The following is a 16,601-nucleotide window of genomic DNA, read 5'->3' on the forward strand; positions in this document are numbered from 1 at the left end:
ATTAGATTAGACAAAAATGGAATAACATATATATATATATATATATATATATATATATATATATATATATATATATATATATTAGTAGAATAAAATAATATCAAAGACATTATAATAAAACATAAAAAACATATGAGATGAGAGATTAGAGAAGCTGAAAAAAAGAACATCAGAGATACGGAATTGAGAAGAAATGTGCGATAAAAATGTAATTGGAAGAGAAAATAGTAACATAAAAGGTAAAAAAAAAAGAACATAAGAGAGGAAATATTATAATAGAAAAGGCGAAACATACATGATAAAGAAGATGAGAAGAATGTGCGATACTACTATGAGAGATTTAAGAAGGTTGAAATTGAAACCCTAAGTGTGAGTAAGAGAAAATAGTTTTTAATTGTAAGGTTAAGGCATACTAAGTTTGAGTTTTGGATTGGATGTGGGATAATTGAAGTTTGAGTTGTAACATAATGCGGTTTGGTTTGGTTTAGTTCGGTTTGAAAAATACAAACCGCAAACCAAACCAAACCGTGCGGTTTTGTTAGAGAATGACCCAAACGCATCCGAACCAAATGCGGTTTTTTGCGGTTTTGGTTTGGTTTGGTTTGGTTTGCGGTTTTCTATTGAGTTGGTTTGGTTTTGAACACCCCTAGGAACAATTGAGAGAAAGAACTTTGGGCCATCTATCTGTCGTCGGCCACCATCATCCTCATGGTATGCCTCTAGGAATCGTGCATTTGAATGTCATAGCCAACCAGCATTGGTACAACATCATAACAGAATTGGTACATCAGTCCTCACTAGGCCATCTCACTAAACTAGTCCAAACATGGAATACAAACCAAGATGCCCAAGCAACCCAATCCTAAAACCTGCAAAACACAATTGTGTAATCAGCGGTAAATTAATCATTACCATGCTAATTATTTCATTCAATGATCATAGTTTCCACATTGGCATGGTTGATGTGATGAAGATGTTACCTTTACATGTGAAAGAGCAGCCATGGAAGATAAGCTCCTAATGGCCTACTGTAGTCTCGTGTGTGTCGTTTACATATGCACCAAGGCATAGGGAGTTCAAGGTTTTATTGACTGGCTTGATATCGTCACATTTGTAACAGGGCAGCCTGCAACCTTACGGGACATGACGCTAAGGTTCATTAAGCGGTATCATGGCAGCACGTCTGCGTCAGCATGGCAACATAACAACATTTCATTAACTCTGGAAATGCATGGTCTGCATCATGTCACGGACCTATACCAATACCATTTGCAACCTGCACAAGACCAAGTATTATCACACTCATCTATGAAAAGTCAAAACAGTTGGAAACATAAATAACAAAACCGATTTCAAAACTAAATCAACTTCCAATTCAACCCAAATCAATTTCAAATTCCCAGCCAATACCATAATAAATTAACCAAGTGATCCCATTTACCTATTTAACACTTGGGAAACTAACAGAGTAACAACTCCCCATCCAAAACTAACTAGCTAACCGAATTGGAACTGTAAACCAGGGCTAACATTTTGGCAGAACAAAGCAGAAATCATCCTAACAGATTTTTAACTAAAGTTAATACTTTAACAGCAGAAAATGAAGTTAATTGGCATTGCAATCTAACTAACATTGCTAAACAGTTACTAAAAGATTATTAACAGAATCTTAAACCTCCAACAAACTTCAACATGAGATTTTCTAACTGAATTAACAGAGTTATTATTCTAAGCCCTATATAATCATCAATCCAATCACTTTTCATTTTTTAAACAATCATTATCACTCCAAATCAGAACCGATCACAAACTCTTCACCATTCCTCTCTCCCTCAACCTTGCACAAAGCTCCATTAGGAAGTCGTTGGAGCTTCACATCGAAGCTCCAATTGTGCTTGAGCTAGGTCTCATCGCCATACAGTGCTTAACACAAATCATTCGTTCATACAATGCAGCCACATGCAGAAGCAACTCTGCCACGCATCAATATGCAACACAATAATAGGCACATAAGAATCGAGAAGAAGAAGGAGAGTAGAGGGAAAGAAGAGGAGAATTGAGGTACCAGTGAAGTCGTTGCCGTCGAGCCACCGCATCGGAAAATCTCTCCACTTCGAATCTGTAAGTTATTCCTCCGCTTCTTGCTTCTTTAATCAATGTGAATCTGTTGAATACGGTCGCGTTTCTTCTCGATTCTGTGTGCAATTTGATTTTGGTGGATCAATTCTGATTTGGTGAAGACGGATGATGAAGGCAACAATTCAAATTCAAATTCAATTTAGTGAAGCTCCATCTTGGATTCGAAGTTGAATTCCTTCATGGATTTCATTCGAACTTTTGGTGAAGTTGAAGGTTGAATTCGAATTTTGTGATGGTGATTGAGCTCTGATGTTCAATGTTGATTTGTTCATGGATTTAGGCATGGAATTGAGGCAGAAGAAGGTGAGAACATTTTTCTTGACGAAAATCAGAAGAAATTCACGATTTCTCTTTCGTCCTCGTTCATTCGTGCGGCCATGGAAATTCCGTCTTTCTTTGGGAGAACCTTCATTGTTTCCTGCAGCTTCAGGGTTTTTGGAGGATCAAGTGGATCCGTATTTCACGGCCCAAATAGTTTTCTTGATCTCACCTCTTCTATCTTTTTCACACACCCCCAAGACCCGTTCCAGCATCCATGGACCTTTACTTCCTGAATATTTCTTGGGCCCAGTCCCATTTTTTGGGGGCTATTTGTGCTGTTAGTTATTTTTTGTTATCTTTTAATAATTAGGTTTAATTAATAATTAGGTTTAATTAGCAATTAGGATTATATTTAGTAATTAAAATTTTTTAGTCTTGATTCGTTAATTAGGTTAATTAGAAAAAATAGATTAAGATAATTAAGACTTAATTCTTGGCTAACTAGAATTTCTATTTTAATTAGCATAAATAGATTTAGAAATTAAGATTATATTATCTCTAGATTCTTAGAATAATTAGATTGGTTTAGGTTTAAATTTTTTTATTTGATCTTTATGATTAGAATTTCAATTCAATATTAATGATTTGACCATTTTTGCCCTTGGGCCTAAAATTTTGATTTTTGTACATGTTTTCTTAGTTTAAGGTTTTAATTAGAATTGTCTGATTTTTATCTTAGTTGATTACTTTAATAGTTTATTATTATACATAGTCCAACTATTATTCTAATCCCATTGATTAGTGTTGACCAAAGGTTGCTTTGGTCAATCAAATCCTTTGTAATTGTGTTGTAAGCCCCAAGCCTATTCAAGTGGTAAAAAAACCCTTGATCACTTGATATGGCAAGTTCATTACGCTCAAGCTATTATGGATATGTTGAATCTCTGAAGCTCAAGACTTCAAACTTCAAATGCAAGATCAAGACTTCAAAGTCAACATCAGTCAAGCATGGCCATCAAAGTGGATTACTTCTCAAGCACAATAAAGGTGTCAACACTTGACAAGTGCAATTCAAATTGTAAGCAATAAGCCTTAAGAAATGATGAGACGGAGTTTCTCCTACCCTTGTCTAGAATGACTTTGCGTATGGGGTGTAGGCCCTAGCTATTCAAAGCATTCACCCATATTCATAGACTTTAGCACAATTCGCATCGAACAACTGTCAAGTCTTTGCAATACAACAAACAACATGGCATCATCAAGATCAATAATTAGAAGCCTTTAACAACACTTATCAATCATGATGAGGGTTATACGATATAAGCCTTAAGTAATGAGGAATGATGAGACGAAGTTTCTTCTGCCCTTGTCTAGAGTGACTTTGCGTACGGGGAATAAGCCCTAACTATTCAAAGCTCTCGTCCTTGTTCATAGACTTTAGTGCAATTTGAATCATGCAATAGACAATTCTTCTTCAAGCAAGCATATCAATCGTTCAACACTTCAATAATTGAGCATCTTTTGCTATTAGCAACTTGTGGTTGTACACCCTCATTCAATTCAATCATTTACCTTGAGAGGTGATAAAACTTGGTAATTCAATTATTTGCCTTGTAAGGTGATAAAACTTAGCATTGTTCTTTTCTTTGTAAGGTGATAAACCTTGGCTATTCAATTCAGTGCTTTTCCCTGAGAGTCATGGACTCTGGCATCTGATTCTCTTCGCCTGGTAAGGTGATAAACCATGGCAGTTTGTTTCATTGACATCGTTAATTTTAAACTTTGGAAGTGATACATTGCCTAGAAGGTTATGAACCTTGGCACTTCTGTTTCAGCCTAGAAGGGTAGTGTACCCTGGAAAATCAATCTCGTTCCCTTTTGTTTCAGCCGTAGTAGGCTAAACTAAGATTGCTCTGATTTTCTCATTGCATGATGAGAATATGTAGGCACGAGGGTCTGAATCCTCCGCGAACATACTTATTTATTATTCTTCCTTCCGCCTTAGGGAACCACTCATATCTTTTATGATCCATTACCTACCTTCGATCATAAACCGTTCACCTAGTGACATACCGTTTCTTTGAAATTAGATACATTTCTTTGGAATTCCATATATATACTTTTAGGACCATATAATGGCAAATCCACATTTGTACCTAGAGTTGTTTGGCTCGTATCCAGATATTTAATTCCTTCTTTTTTGGCTAAGACGTTGTTTCCCTCTATGGTACAAATTCCATTTATCTTATGGATTCCAATGTATACCTTTACCTTGGATTCAAACTATACCTATTTAGTCACTTGTTACCAAACCCTTCACTTATGTGACTTTGGTCACTTTGTTTTGTCCATCTCCATGATACACTCATAATCTACCTTCATTCACTCCATGCGATATACATGTTATCTTTGAGCCAAATACACTACCTTTTTGAGCTCCATCTTGTATCACCTTGTGAACGAATAGTTGTTTGGCTCGTACCTAAACACTTAATTATCCTTGTTTTCGGCTATACCATATAGTGGCAGGCGCTGATGGCTAGTCCACATATTGGTCAACGCCACCTTTACTCTCGGGTTCATGTTTCACCCATTGTTGGAGTTCAAATCATACTATTCTTTGGTTTAGACCATACTTTGATCACAATTCTTTTTATCTCCTACCACAAGTTCTATGAACTACGATGCTCTGAATTCCTCATTACACTATGAGGATACGTAGGCATGAGGGCCCCAATCCTCACCGAGCATTATATTTATCTCTTTTCTTTTCCCTTATTCTTTTGCGAGTAATCCTTAGATATAACACCCGATCGAGTGAGAACAATCAAAATGGTTCCCATGGAGTACCATGGATGTAAGGGGTGCTAATACCTTCCCCTTGCATAACCGACTTCCTTACCCAACATATCTCTTTCCCCCGGGTTTTATCGATGTTTTCCCTTTCCTTCGGGAATAAATAAAGTTTGATGGCGACTCTGTTGTATGTTCGAGCGTGCGATACGTTCAGGTATATTTCCGCTAGCTTCAAGTATTGGCAACCACAAAAATAAAAGTCTAATCATTCGTTGGCACCCTCAAGAAACCAAAGTATAATCATCATTGGTACTCAAAAGTCCAATTTTCATTGGCATATCAAACACCAACTAATATTCGTATTCCAAAACCCATCTTCGCTTAACCTTTCCGAGAAAAGAAAATCATGCCCTACAGAAAGCACAATCATTCATTTGCATTCCTACATGCATTAATCATAACATTTCATACATCGTTCATGCATATTATACTCCTTGAGATAAAGTATTACATAATACAATAAAACATGCATACATATCATAAATCAGAATATGGGACCTTTAATGAGAGTCCAGGTTAATCCTCATCCTAGTTGGTGGTATTTCTTCGAGTGAGTTTTTACCTGGTACATTTTCTCATTGGATATTCCCAATGAGCCTATTTGATAATGATATTCCCTAGCGAGTCTACTAAAAATTGGCTCCCCAAACAGAGTTTACCCTGAAAATTCTCCTTTAAAGCTTTTCCTTTGCAAAGCTTTCCCTAGTAAATCTTCTCTCAATGGAGTCTTTTCTGGATTATTCTCACAACTGGATATTGTCTTTTACAATACCTATCGACCCCCGAGTTAGCGCTGATTTATTTTCCTTTACAATTTTAATTTAAATGTTGACCCCCAACTTGACAATGGTGATCTTTCCTTTACCGTTTCTGATATGAATGTCGACCCCCGAGTTGATAATGATAATCTAGTATTTTGATTTGAATGTCGACCCCCGAGTTGATGATGAGATTCTTACCTTTATATTATTGATATGCTCTCGAACCCCGAGTCGATGTTGTTGTTTTTATTTTTCTCAACCCCCGAGTTGATATGTTCTCGACCCTCGAGTCGATGTCGTTGTTTTTATTTTCTCAATCGAGTTGATATGTTATCAGCCCCTGAGTCGATGTTGTCTTTATTTTCTCAACCCCTAAGTTGATATTGTAGCGGGAAATTCATGATCATCAAGCTATTGGCAAGCTAGAGATCAATTAACAAGAGTCGCCACCGCGCTTTTATTGTTTCCAAGGAAAAAGGGAAAAAGTACGAACAAAACCCAATAAGTAAGAAGTTTTCAAATAAAACTAATAAAAGTCAGAGATCACAGGTAAGGGGGTTGGTTACACAGAGGGAAGCTGTTAGCACCCAAAGTGTCCTAGGTACTCCTAGGGAGCCCTTTTTGTGTGCATATGTATTTGGTACAAAGTGATGTTTACAAACAAATAGAATGAGGGGATTAGAAAAGAATTCATTAATTATATTTTTGTGTTTGACAAGACCTTCGGTCTTGTTCCTACGTACCAATGTGTAAATGAGGGATCAAAACCTCGTAGTTCGTGCTAGAAATTTCAAAATGAGTGTGTTGGTTTTAACAAAATTTAAGTTTGAAAGGCACAAAGGCCTGAAAATGATTTGAATGAGTGAGTTCTTTTTGGCTTTTTGAAAGTTTAAGTCAAGTATAGTTAAGTTTATTTACAAGTTTTATTTAAGAAAATAAGTTTGAAAATGCAATGGCATAAGGCCAAAGTTTCTATCTCCTTTGAAAATGGTCAAAGTTTAGAACAAAAGGAGTTCACACAAAGAAATTTTTTAAAAATGGAGGGAAATTTTTTGAAATTAAAGAGATGGTGAGAAGATGAAGATACTATCCTATATACAAGAATTTAAAAGTTTAAAGTTGAAAAGATCTGACCAAATGGGTAGCAATCCAATAGACAAGTATGTCAATAGAAACCCAAAATTCCCTTGGACTTTTTAAAATAAAGCAACACACAAATGCACAATTATATCAATCTTGAAGAGTAAAGGCATCAAATAAAGATGGCCTCATCCAAGCTTATCCACTTCAATGATCTTCTTCAAAATAGCCTATGCAACAGATGAATTCCATAAGTCACAGGTTCAACATAACAGCTTAACAAATGATCAATGTTGCAGATGAATCTTGGAGAGATCTAGAATGATGTATCAAATGAATTCAACTTGCAAGTACTTGGTTCTTCAATAAATTGGCATTGGCCAGGTCCATTAGCAAATGAATGTTGCCTAAATTCTAAGTCCAATTGGGCAAGATCAAACCAACAGTCCACTCAAAAGTCTTTTAGGGTTTTTTTTATTATTATGTGCATTAATGGTCAAATACCACACAAACAAACAAAGCAACAAAGTATATCACACAATATGGTCCAAGTGGACAAAGTGAAAATTGCATTAACATAAACAATTAGAATGATATGTATAATGGCAAATGATAATAAAGTGCTAAAAGTAAATTGCATTAAAATAAAGACTTGAAAATAAAAGTTAATGGTTAGTAAGTTAGTAGTTAGTTTTGTTTTGCTTTTGATTTCAAGACATTCTTTGGAGAACACTCAACCCAATTGCCACATGTATATCATGGAAGAGGGGAGACTTACAATCTCACTAACTATAATGCTTATGCCTTTTATGTCACAAATTTAGCGCTATGTTAAGCAATCGTAATTGGACTTATGTAGAAGTCACAACTATTTGAGGTCGGGCAATAGACTTTTGGTGTTAATGCATATTGGAGACATAGTATTAAGAACTATGCTCATTAAGCATACCACACACAAAAAATATGCAAAAGGTGTGGTCTAATCTCATCCATACTCATGTTAATATTTCAATCAACTAACATTAGGACTTTGAGATGTCATTGGCCAATTAGAAATGAATGGATGAAGAAGGGAAATTAGATTAAGAGGGGAAAGGATGAATGAGATCACAAATTGGTCAATGGAGGACTTTTACCAAATTAATATTATTCATTCATTTTGGGAGATGGAATGTACATTCAATCAATCCCCTAAATCCAATAATATTAACTTGACAAAGTCAAATCAACTTTGACCAAGGCCCAACAACAAATAAGAAACTCAATTAAGTCAATACAAATGGTCAACACAATTAAAATGACATTTATTCAATTAAAAGTAATAAAATAATGCATTAAATTCAAATATGTTTTGTCCAAATCCTAAAATCTCATCAAAACACCAATTGAATGGCCATGAGATTTATCATAGGTCAAACAAGGTCAAAGGACCTTGGAGAAAAAATTTCATAATTTTTGGACACTTAAAAATATTTTCAAACAATTAAAAACAAATGAAAAATCAATTAATTCATGAAAAATATTAATAATGATCAAAAAAATAATTTTAAGTCAAAATATGAAAGAGAAAAATATTTGAATTTTTTTGGTGAAAATTCCATATTTTTTGGATCAATATTGAATTTATTATGAATTATTGAAGAAAATGGAATTAAATGGAAATTCAGAAAATGCTAAAATACGTGGACCATCAGATCTCCCTCATTAATTGAGGTGGCAGATCTGATGATCCAAAATGCGCGCTCCATGTACACCTTAGTCAAACGCGCTGCAAACGTGGTAATCACAATGCACGGCTAAGATTAGAACGTGCAACATGGATCACACGGTTTAGACCAAAGACACATCATCACCGGAGCCAAAGCTCCGGTTGTCTTCTCCGGTGAGCTTCACCGGACTGGTCAACATGAACCATCACCAAAATTCCAAACAGGGACATGATTTTAAAGAGAAAACATCACTGAGCACGAATATCACCTCCAATTCATCCAATTCCAACTATATTGAGAGATATGTGGAATTGAAAAATGAGGTTCATGATCTGAGTTGCTTCAGTTTGGCCTCAAAGCAACTCAATCTTCTTGCCTACATTGGTAGGACTTCAGACAACTCAAGAATCAATGGAATTGAGCAAGAACCAAGGAGAATCGAAGAGTTCAAAATTTCTGCAAATTACCTTCAATGGAGGTCTAAGCTTGCTAGATCTTGATCTGAATCATGCTTGGCTTCACTTCACTTGCTTGCAGGAAGAGAATGGAAAGGCTTAGAAGCAATGGACTCCTGGAGAATTGAATTCCAAAACAGTGGAGATTCAAGCTCAAATTCAAATGAATTTATCAGGGTTATCCTCTTAGAATGAAGGATTTTCAATGGGGATTCAAAGCTGGCGCAAGGTGTGTGTATTTTGAGCATAAGGGCCTCAATTTATAGGAAAATCAAATGATATTTGCACACTTTTTCCACTTTCCAAATTTGGTAAAATGATGATGCCATGTTGCATGGGCGCGCATAGGCCCATGGAATGATGGTTTGAAAGTCCAAATGAATGATCAGATGCTTTGGAGATGGATTGGATTGCAAGGCACATGTGCATTGTCACTTGAAGATTGATCCATGCCAAATGATATCATCCTGTTTAAGCCATGCGTAGCCTATGCATTTCTCATCCAAAATGCATGAATTTTATCTCTTTGGAAAGGTGAGATCAAGAGGAACAAGTTTTATGTTGAACACTTTTTCATTTGGAGCTTGTAACTTAGAGATATTTGAGGTGGAAGTTTGGAAAAATTTGACATGTCAAAAATTTTCTAAGTGTCAAGCCATATGTCTCAATATTCCACCTTGATTAACTTTTTATGGGAGCCTCAAATGAGAAACGTGTCTTTATCAAAGTTGTAGCTCTCTCAAATACCTTTAAAATTGTCACCAATTTCATGTCATTTGGATTTTAAATGATAGAGTTATGCATTTTTGAAGTTTGGAAAACTCATTGGATCAATGGTATAGGTCAAAAGTGACCTATAATGTAGCCTCATATCACATGTTCAAAGAAGTTGAATTATCTCCCCCTTTAAACATAAAAGTTGAAGTATACACATTTAATTTGATTGTGCAACTTGGAAATATTTAATATCATAAAAATTGAGCAAGTTATGGCCTTGGGAAGTTGACTTTCAAATTAGGGTTTAGACAAAATGACCTATAATGTTTCAACATATAAAATGATTTTCCAAGCAAAACTAGCTATAGGTATAAACATGAAAGTTGTTTATAATATCATTTAGAGTAAGTTTTCTCTTGGAATAAGTTTCATATGGTGAAAATTGTAGGAGATAGGGTCTAGGGAGACCCAATTTTGATCAAATGAATCCATCTGGCCAACCATCATCAACCAACTTGCTAATTTCCAATTCTCTTGACTTTATTATCTCATGGTAGATCATATATGCATAAGATGATTAATTTTGAAGTGTCCCTTGAGGAATTTGATCAATTGGTGAGATAACTTATTGGAGAAGTTACTCAAAATACCCAATCAAACTAAGGTTTCCAAGGCAAATCACCCTCAAACTCTTGAAGCAAACTTGATCGATATAACATGTAGAAGCAATTGGGACTCATATATGATGCTCATAACCATTCTTGAATCAATTCTTGGTTGTGCTCTTTGTTCATAAGTGTCTCAAACTCTATATGTGATCAATGAATCAATGAGGTCATGCCCTACCTACAAAAGAGTTAGATAGATACAAAGACATTATTTTGGTATTTTGGTTAGTGAAATGATAAAATACAAGTATGATATAATCACAAAGTGCTTGGTGATCTCTCCTAAAACAAACCCAGTGAAGGAGGGGTAAAGAGGATGCCAAGATGTGATCCCAATGTTAATGCTTATGATGAAATGCATGAGGGATCTTAGGGTAAAAATTGGGGTCTTACAGATATGTTATCGACCCCCAAGTTGATGTTGTTGTTTTCTCAACCCCCGAGTTGAGTTGTTCTCGACCCCGAGTTAATGTTGTCTTTATTTTTCAACCCCCGAGTTGATTGTTTTCGACCCCTAGTCCATGTTGTCTTTGTTTTCTCAACCACCAAGTTGATTTATTCTCGACCATCGAGTTGATGTTATATTTATTTTCTCAACCCCCAAGTTGATTTGTTCTCGACCCATGAGTCTATGTTGTCTTTATTTTCTCAACCCCCAAGTTGATTTGTTCTCGACCCTCGAGTCAATGTTGTCTTTATTTTCTCAACCCCTAAGTTGATTTGTTCTCAACCCCCGGGTCAATGTTGTCTTTATTCTCTCAACCCCTGTGTTGATTTATTCTCGACCCCCGAGTTGATGTTGTCTTTAGTTTCTCAACCTCTGAGTCAATGTTGTCTTTATTTTCTCAATCCTTGACTTGATTTGTTCTCGACCCCCAAATTGATGTTGTTGTTTTTGTATTTTCTCAACCCCCGAGTTGATTTTTTCTCGACCCTCGAGTTGATGTTGTCTTAATTTTCTCAACCCATGAGTTGATTCTTTCTCGACCCTCGAGTCGATGTTGTCTTTATTTTCTCAACCCCCGAGTTGATGTTGTCTTTATTTTCTCAACCCCGAGTTGATTTTGTAAGAATAAGATTTGATTCTGCATCTGGCCTTTAGTTTTGATGATAACAACACATTGGTTCTTAGAGAACAATTTCGTACATTAATGATTTTTATCTAGTGTGTAGCTTTTGCTAACAGGTTCTGACTCTGAAGCATTGACATATGATGTCATCAGATTCTGGAATTAACACACTCTGACTCTGAAAAGATATAAGTTCTTTATGAGATATTGTCAAGTTATAGAAAGCTCTTAGACAATGGTTCTAATGAACGTCTGTGATGAAGCTTCTAGAGCCTCTGAAGGATTTCCATTGTTCAAGATTATATGCTCAAGCTCTGAAGATTCTGAAGAACAAGATCTGAAGACTCTAAAGGCCATGTTTTAAGGAACTGTGTCAAGACTCTGAAGACCGAGGTTCTAAAGATTTTATCAACTAGTATCTTGATCCTTCTAAGTGTAACACCCCGATAAAAATAAGATAATTATTTAATTTAAGTTAATATTATATTTATTAATTTAATTAAATAATTGGAATTATTGGATTATTGTTATTATTATTATTGGAATAATAATTATTGGAAATATATATAAGTTGGAAATAAGAAAAAGAGTCCATTTGGTAAAGAAAGAGTTTTTACGTGAAAAACAGAGAAGCGGCTGAAAAGTGGAAAGTGGAGAAAGGGCAAAGAGGCAGAACAAGAGGAAGAAGGTTGAAGAAGGAAGAGCTTGAAGCTAAAAGATTCGCCGGATTAACTCAGGTAAGGGGGGTTTATCGTCGTTTAATGGGTATTATGGATTAGCATGTAATGGGTAGTGATAAACCGTTGAATTGACCCTAATTGGGATTGTGAATGCTGAAAATTACGTTGGATAAACTGTGTTAAAAACTGTAATTGAATCGATAGTCGTGTGAGTCGTAATTCGCTGGACGTATAGCTTGTTACGGAATTGGAGTCGGAGGTCCGGAAGTCCTCCAACGGCGGAAAATGCGGAGAATTCTGCATTCTGCCTTGTGTTGGCGCAGGAACAGCTTTCTGTCTTGCGTTAACCGGTTAACCCAGGGTGTTAACCGGTTAACACTGTGTTGTATTGTGTAAAATTGCTGTTTTGTCTGCGTTAACCGGTTAACCCAGGGTGTTAACCGGTTAACACTGTTGTGATTGCTGAGATATTGCTGTTCTGTCTGCGTTAACCGGTTAACCCAGGGCGTTAACCGGTTAACACTGTTAAGTTTTGGACAGGAAGCGTGTTTGTGTTGCGTTAACCGGTTAACCCAGGGCGTTAACCGGTTAACACTGTTGCAGAGTGGAAAATTGGTGTTTTAAATGTTGTGTACTCAATTGATGGTTGACATATGTTGGCGGATGATGTAATAGGGATTATTTCCTGTTGTTTTGAGTAGTAAGGGTATTAGTAGAGTGTGCTAATACTGTGATTAATTATTTGACATGATATGGTGTTTGATACATGTGTTGATGATGTATGATGATATGCATAATGTTGTGAATGTATATATTATGCATGTATTTGTGAATGGACTGTGGTATGGCTTAGAGTGTGAACATATGTCCATTGTGGATTGTTGTTGATGTTGCGTTGCTAGATGATTAGCGTGCATAGTATAGCCCTTGGGGTTGTAGCTAATTCCCATGGTGAGGAATTAGTGAGTGAATCATTGTGGATTCGTCGTTGATGTTTGCATGCTAGGTGATTAGTGTGCATAGCATAGCCTTTGGGGCTGTAGCTAATTCCCATGGTGAGGAATTAGTGAGTGAGTCACTAGATCTCAAATGAGTGAGACTAGTGAGCTTAGTAGCCGTATCTGGATTTGATCGGTGAGCTTGAACTATATGTTCAAGAATAGTCGGTACCGCATGTGTGGAGTCTCATTTCATAATGTATGTATGGCGTATAATATGAATGGATGTATTCCAATATTATACGTGTGGTTGTGTTGACATTGAGTATGAGTATGAATTGTGTAGTATTGAGTATGATAATTGGGTTGATGTGCCGTTACTGAATGTGTGATATGATTAGGGTGATTAATGTGTTAAATTACTTAACATGACATGATATTTTATAATGCTTACTATATCGATTGAGGAACTCACCCTTACAACTATTTTTCAGGTAACGAGCAATGAGTTGAGTAGAAGCTAATGTTTGGAGTCTAGTGTAGTCTCCTTAGTGGGTCATGCTCTGATAGATGTAACATCGGGAGGGAACATTTTAATTGTGTTGTTGATGATTGTTGAACCAGTTTACATGTAGTATGTTGCATGTTTTGAATGATCGATTTGATCTCTATCCGCTGCGTATTATGCAACTGTTTTATTTGATAAATAAATGAGCATGACAAGCTACTTTGATGAATAGTGTGAAATATTGTGTGACACCCTTAATTGCATATTTACTCTGATAGATACATATTTGTTATTTTGATTAAATATTTGGGGTATTTTAGAAGGGTGTTACATTAGTGGTATCAGAGCATAGTCGGTCGAGTCGAGTCGTAATTATTCTGTTTCCCCTGTACGGGATAGGTGTTGCGTAACCCTATCAGTACTTATTGTTTTAGCTTGTTGGGTTTTCAGAATAGAGATGGCTGGAAGAGGTAGAGACGATGCTGCGATTGCTGAGGCTCTGGGTATGCTAGCTGGAGTACTTGGAGGGAATCTGAATGTTGTGGGAATGGGAGCTGCTCGTCAATTGAGTGAGTTCCAGAAGAACAATCCTCCAATGTTCAAGGGAGCATACGATCCAGATGGCGCTCAGAAGTGGTTGAAGGAGATAGAGAGAATCTTCCGAGTGACTGAGTGTGCCGATAACCAGAAGGTCAGGTTCGGTACGCATATGCTGTCAGAAGAAGCAGATGATTGGTGGGTTGCTACCCGCACTGAGTTGGAAACTGCTGGGAATACTGAGATCACTTGGGCTGTATTCAGAGAGAGATTTCTGAGGAAGTACTTTCCAGAGGATGTCAGAGGAAAGAAAGAGATAGAGTTCTTGGAATTGAAACAGGGTAACAGGTCTGTTACTGAGTATGCTGCTAAGTTCACAGAGCTGTCAAAGTATTATACTCCCTATAATGAGGCTACTGGAGAATTTTCGAAATGTGTGAAGTTTGAGAACGGGTTACGTCCCGAGATCAAGCAGGCTATTGGATACCAACGGATCAGAGTGTTTTCTGACTTGGTTGACTGTTGCAGGATTTTTGAACAGGATTCCAAAGCCAGAGCAGAGAGCTATCAGCAAAGGGTTGATAGGAAAGGCAAGAATCAGAATGATCGTGGAAAACCGTATGCAGCTGGCAAAGGTTTTCAGAAGCAGAGTGGGATGAAGAGTGTAACACCCCGATAAAATAAGATAATTATTTAAATTGAGTTAATAATATATTTATTAATTTAATTAAATAATTGGAATTTTTATTATTATCGGAATAATAATTATTGGAATATTATTGGGATTATTATTATTGGATTATTTTGTTATTATTGGAATAAAAGTAGAAATCAGTAAAAAGGCTCCATTTGGTAAAAAGAGTTATTTTCACGTGAAAAGGGAAAAGAGACAGAAAAGTGGAAAAAGGGCAAAGAAAGCCAGAGAACAAGGGTCGAAGGAAGGAAAAGCTTGAAGCTTAAAGATTCGCCGGATTGACTCAGGTAAGGGGGGTTTATCGTCGATTAATGGGTATTATGGGATAATATGTACTGGGTAGTGATAAACCATTGATTTACTTCTGAATTGGATGATTATGATGAAATTGTGAACTCTTTGGATGAACGAAATTGGGTTACAATTGAGAGGAAATTCGTAGGAATTAGATGCAATAGTGTTAGGAGTTGTGAGATCGAATAGGTTATGATTCGTGTTAGATGATATGAACGATTATTGTGAAAAATTGGACTGTGGAAGGTTGAATTGGATAGATCTCGTAGCAGAGAAAGCCATAGCAGATCTGGAATTCTGGTTTCTGGTCATACGCGTATGGCACTAGGCAATACGCGTATGAGATGGCATGGTACGCGTATGGCACTAGGCAATACGCGTATGGATGAGGAAGATGATGTTTTGAACGTAGATTGGTCTCTGTTGGTACGCGTATGGGGAAGTGGTACGCGTAGCATACGCGTATGAGATGGTGTTACGCGTATGGGATTTTGTCAGGAGATGGGCCATACGCGTATGGGGTTAGGCAATACGCGTATGGGCAGGATGGTGATTTTCCTGAGCTGTTGTTGTGCAGTTTTTAACTGTTCAGCTGAGTAACGTAATTCAGATGATGTATGATATATTAGGGATCATTTCCCGTTGTTTTGAGTAGTATAAGTATTAGTAGAGTGTGCTAATACTGTGGTTGTTATTTGGCATGATATGATATGCTTGTGTGATAAAATACTGCTGATGTGTGATAGTATGCGTGATGCTGTGAATGTATCAGTTATGTGTGCCTTGGTGAATAGACTGTTTTATGGCTTAGAGTGTGAGCATATATCTATTCTTGAATTGTTGTTGATGATGTAGCATTGCTAGGTGATTAGCATGCATGTTGTGGCCTTTATGGTGGTAGCTAATTCCCATGGTGAGGAATTAGTGATGAGTTATTGTGGATTATTGTTGATGTTTGCATGCTAGGTGATTTAGCGTGCATAGCATGGCCCTTGGGGTGGTAGCTAATTCCCATGGTGAGGAATTAGTGATGTGAGTCACTAGGTCTCAAATGAATGGGACTAGTGAGCTTGGTAGCCGTACCTGGATTTGGTCGGTGAGGTTGAACTATATGTTCACGAATAGTCGGTACCGCATGCATGGAGTCTCATTGCATAATGTATGTATGTATGGCGTATAATATGAATGGATGTATTCCAATATTATACGTGTGTTTTATGGTTGTGTTGAGTTT

At 36.6% G+C, this 16,601-nt stretch overlaps 1 long non-coding RNA gene across 1 annotated transcript; it reads right to left on the reverse strand.

Annotated features, from left to right (window-relative positions):
- Positions 1-209: 209 nt before the first annotated feature.
- LOC127107365 (uncharacterized) lies at positions 210-2,571 on the reverse strand. The gene is made up of 3 exons (XR_007795703.1): positions 2,066-2,571; positions 981-1,276; positions 210-869 (listed from the first exon to the last, which is right to left on the reverse strand). It is a non-coding gene; the product is annotated as an uncharacterized LOC127107365 (long non-coding RNA).
- Between the last annotated feature and the right edge of the window lie 14,030 nt (positions 2,572-16,601).

This window comes from Lathyrus oleraceus, chromosome 7 (genome assembly GCF_024323335.1).
Source record: "Lathyrus oleraceus cultivar Zhongwan6 chromosome 7, CAAS_Psat_ZW6_1.0, whole genome shotgun sequence".
In the NCBI taxonomy this organism is placed as follows: Eukaryota; Viridiplantae; Streptophyta; class Magnoliopsida; order Fabales; family Fabaceae; genus Lathyrus; species Lathyrus oleraceus.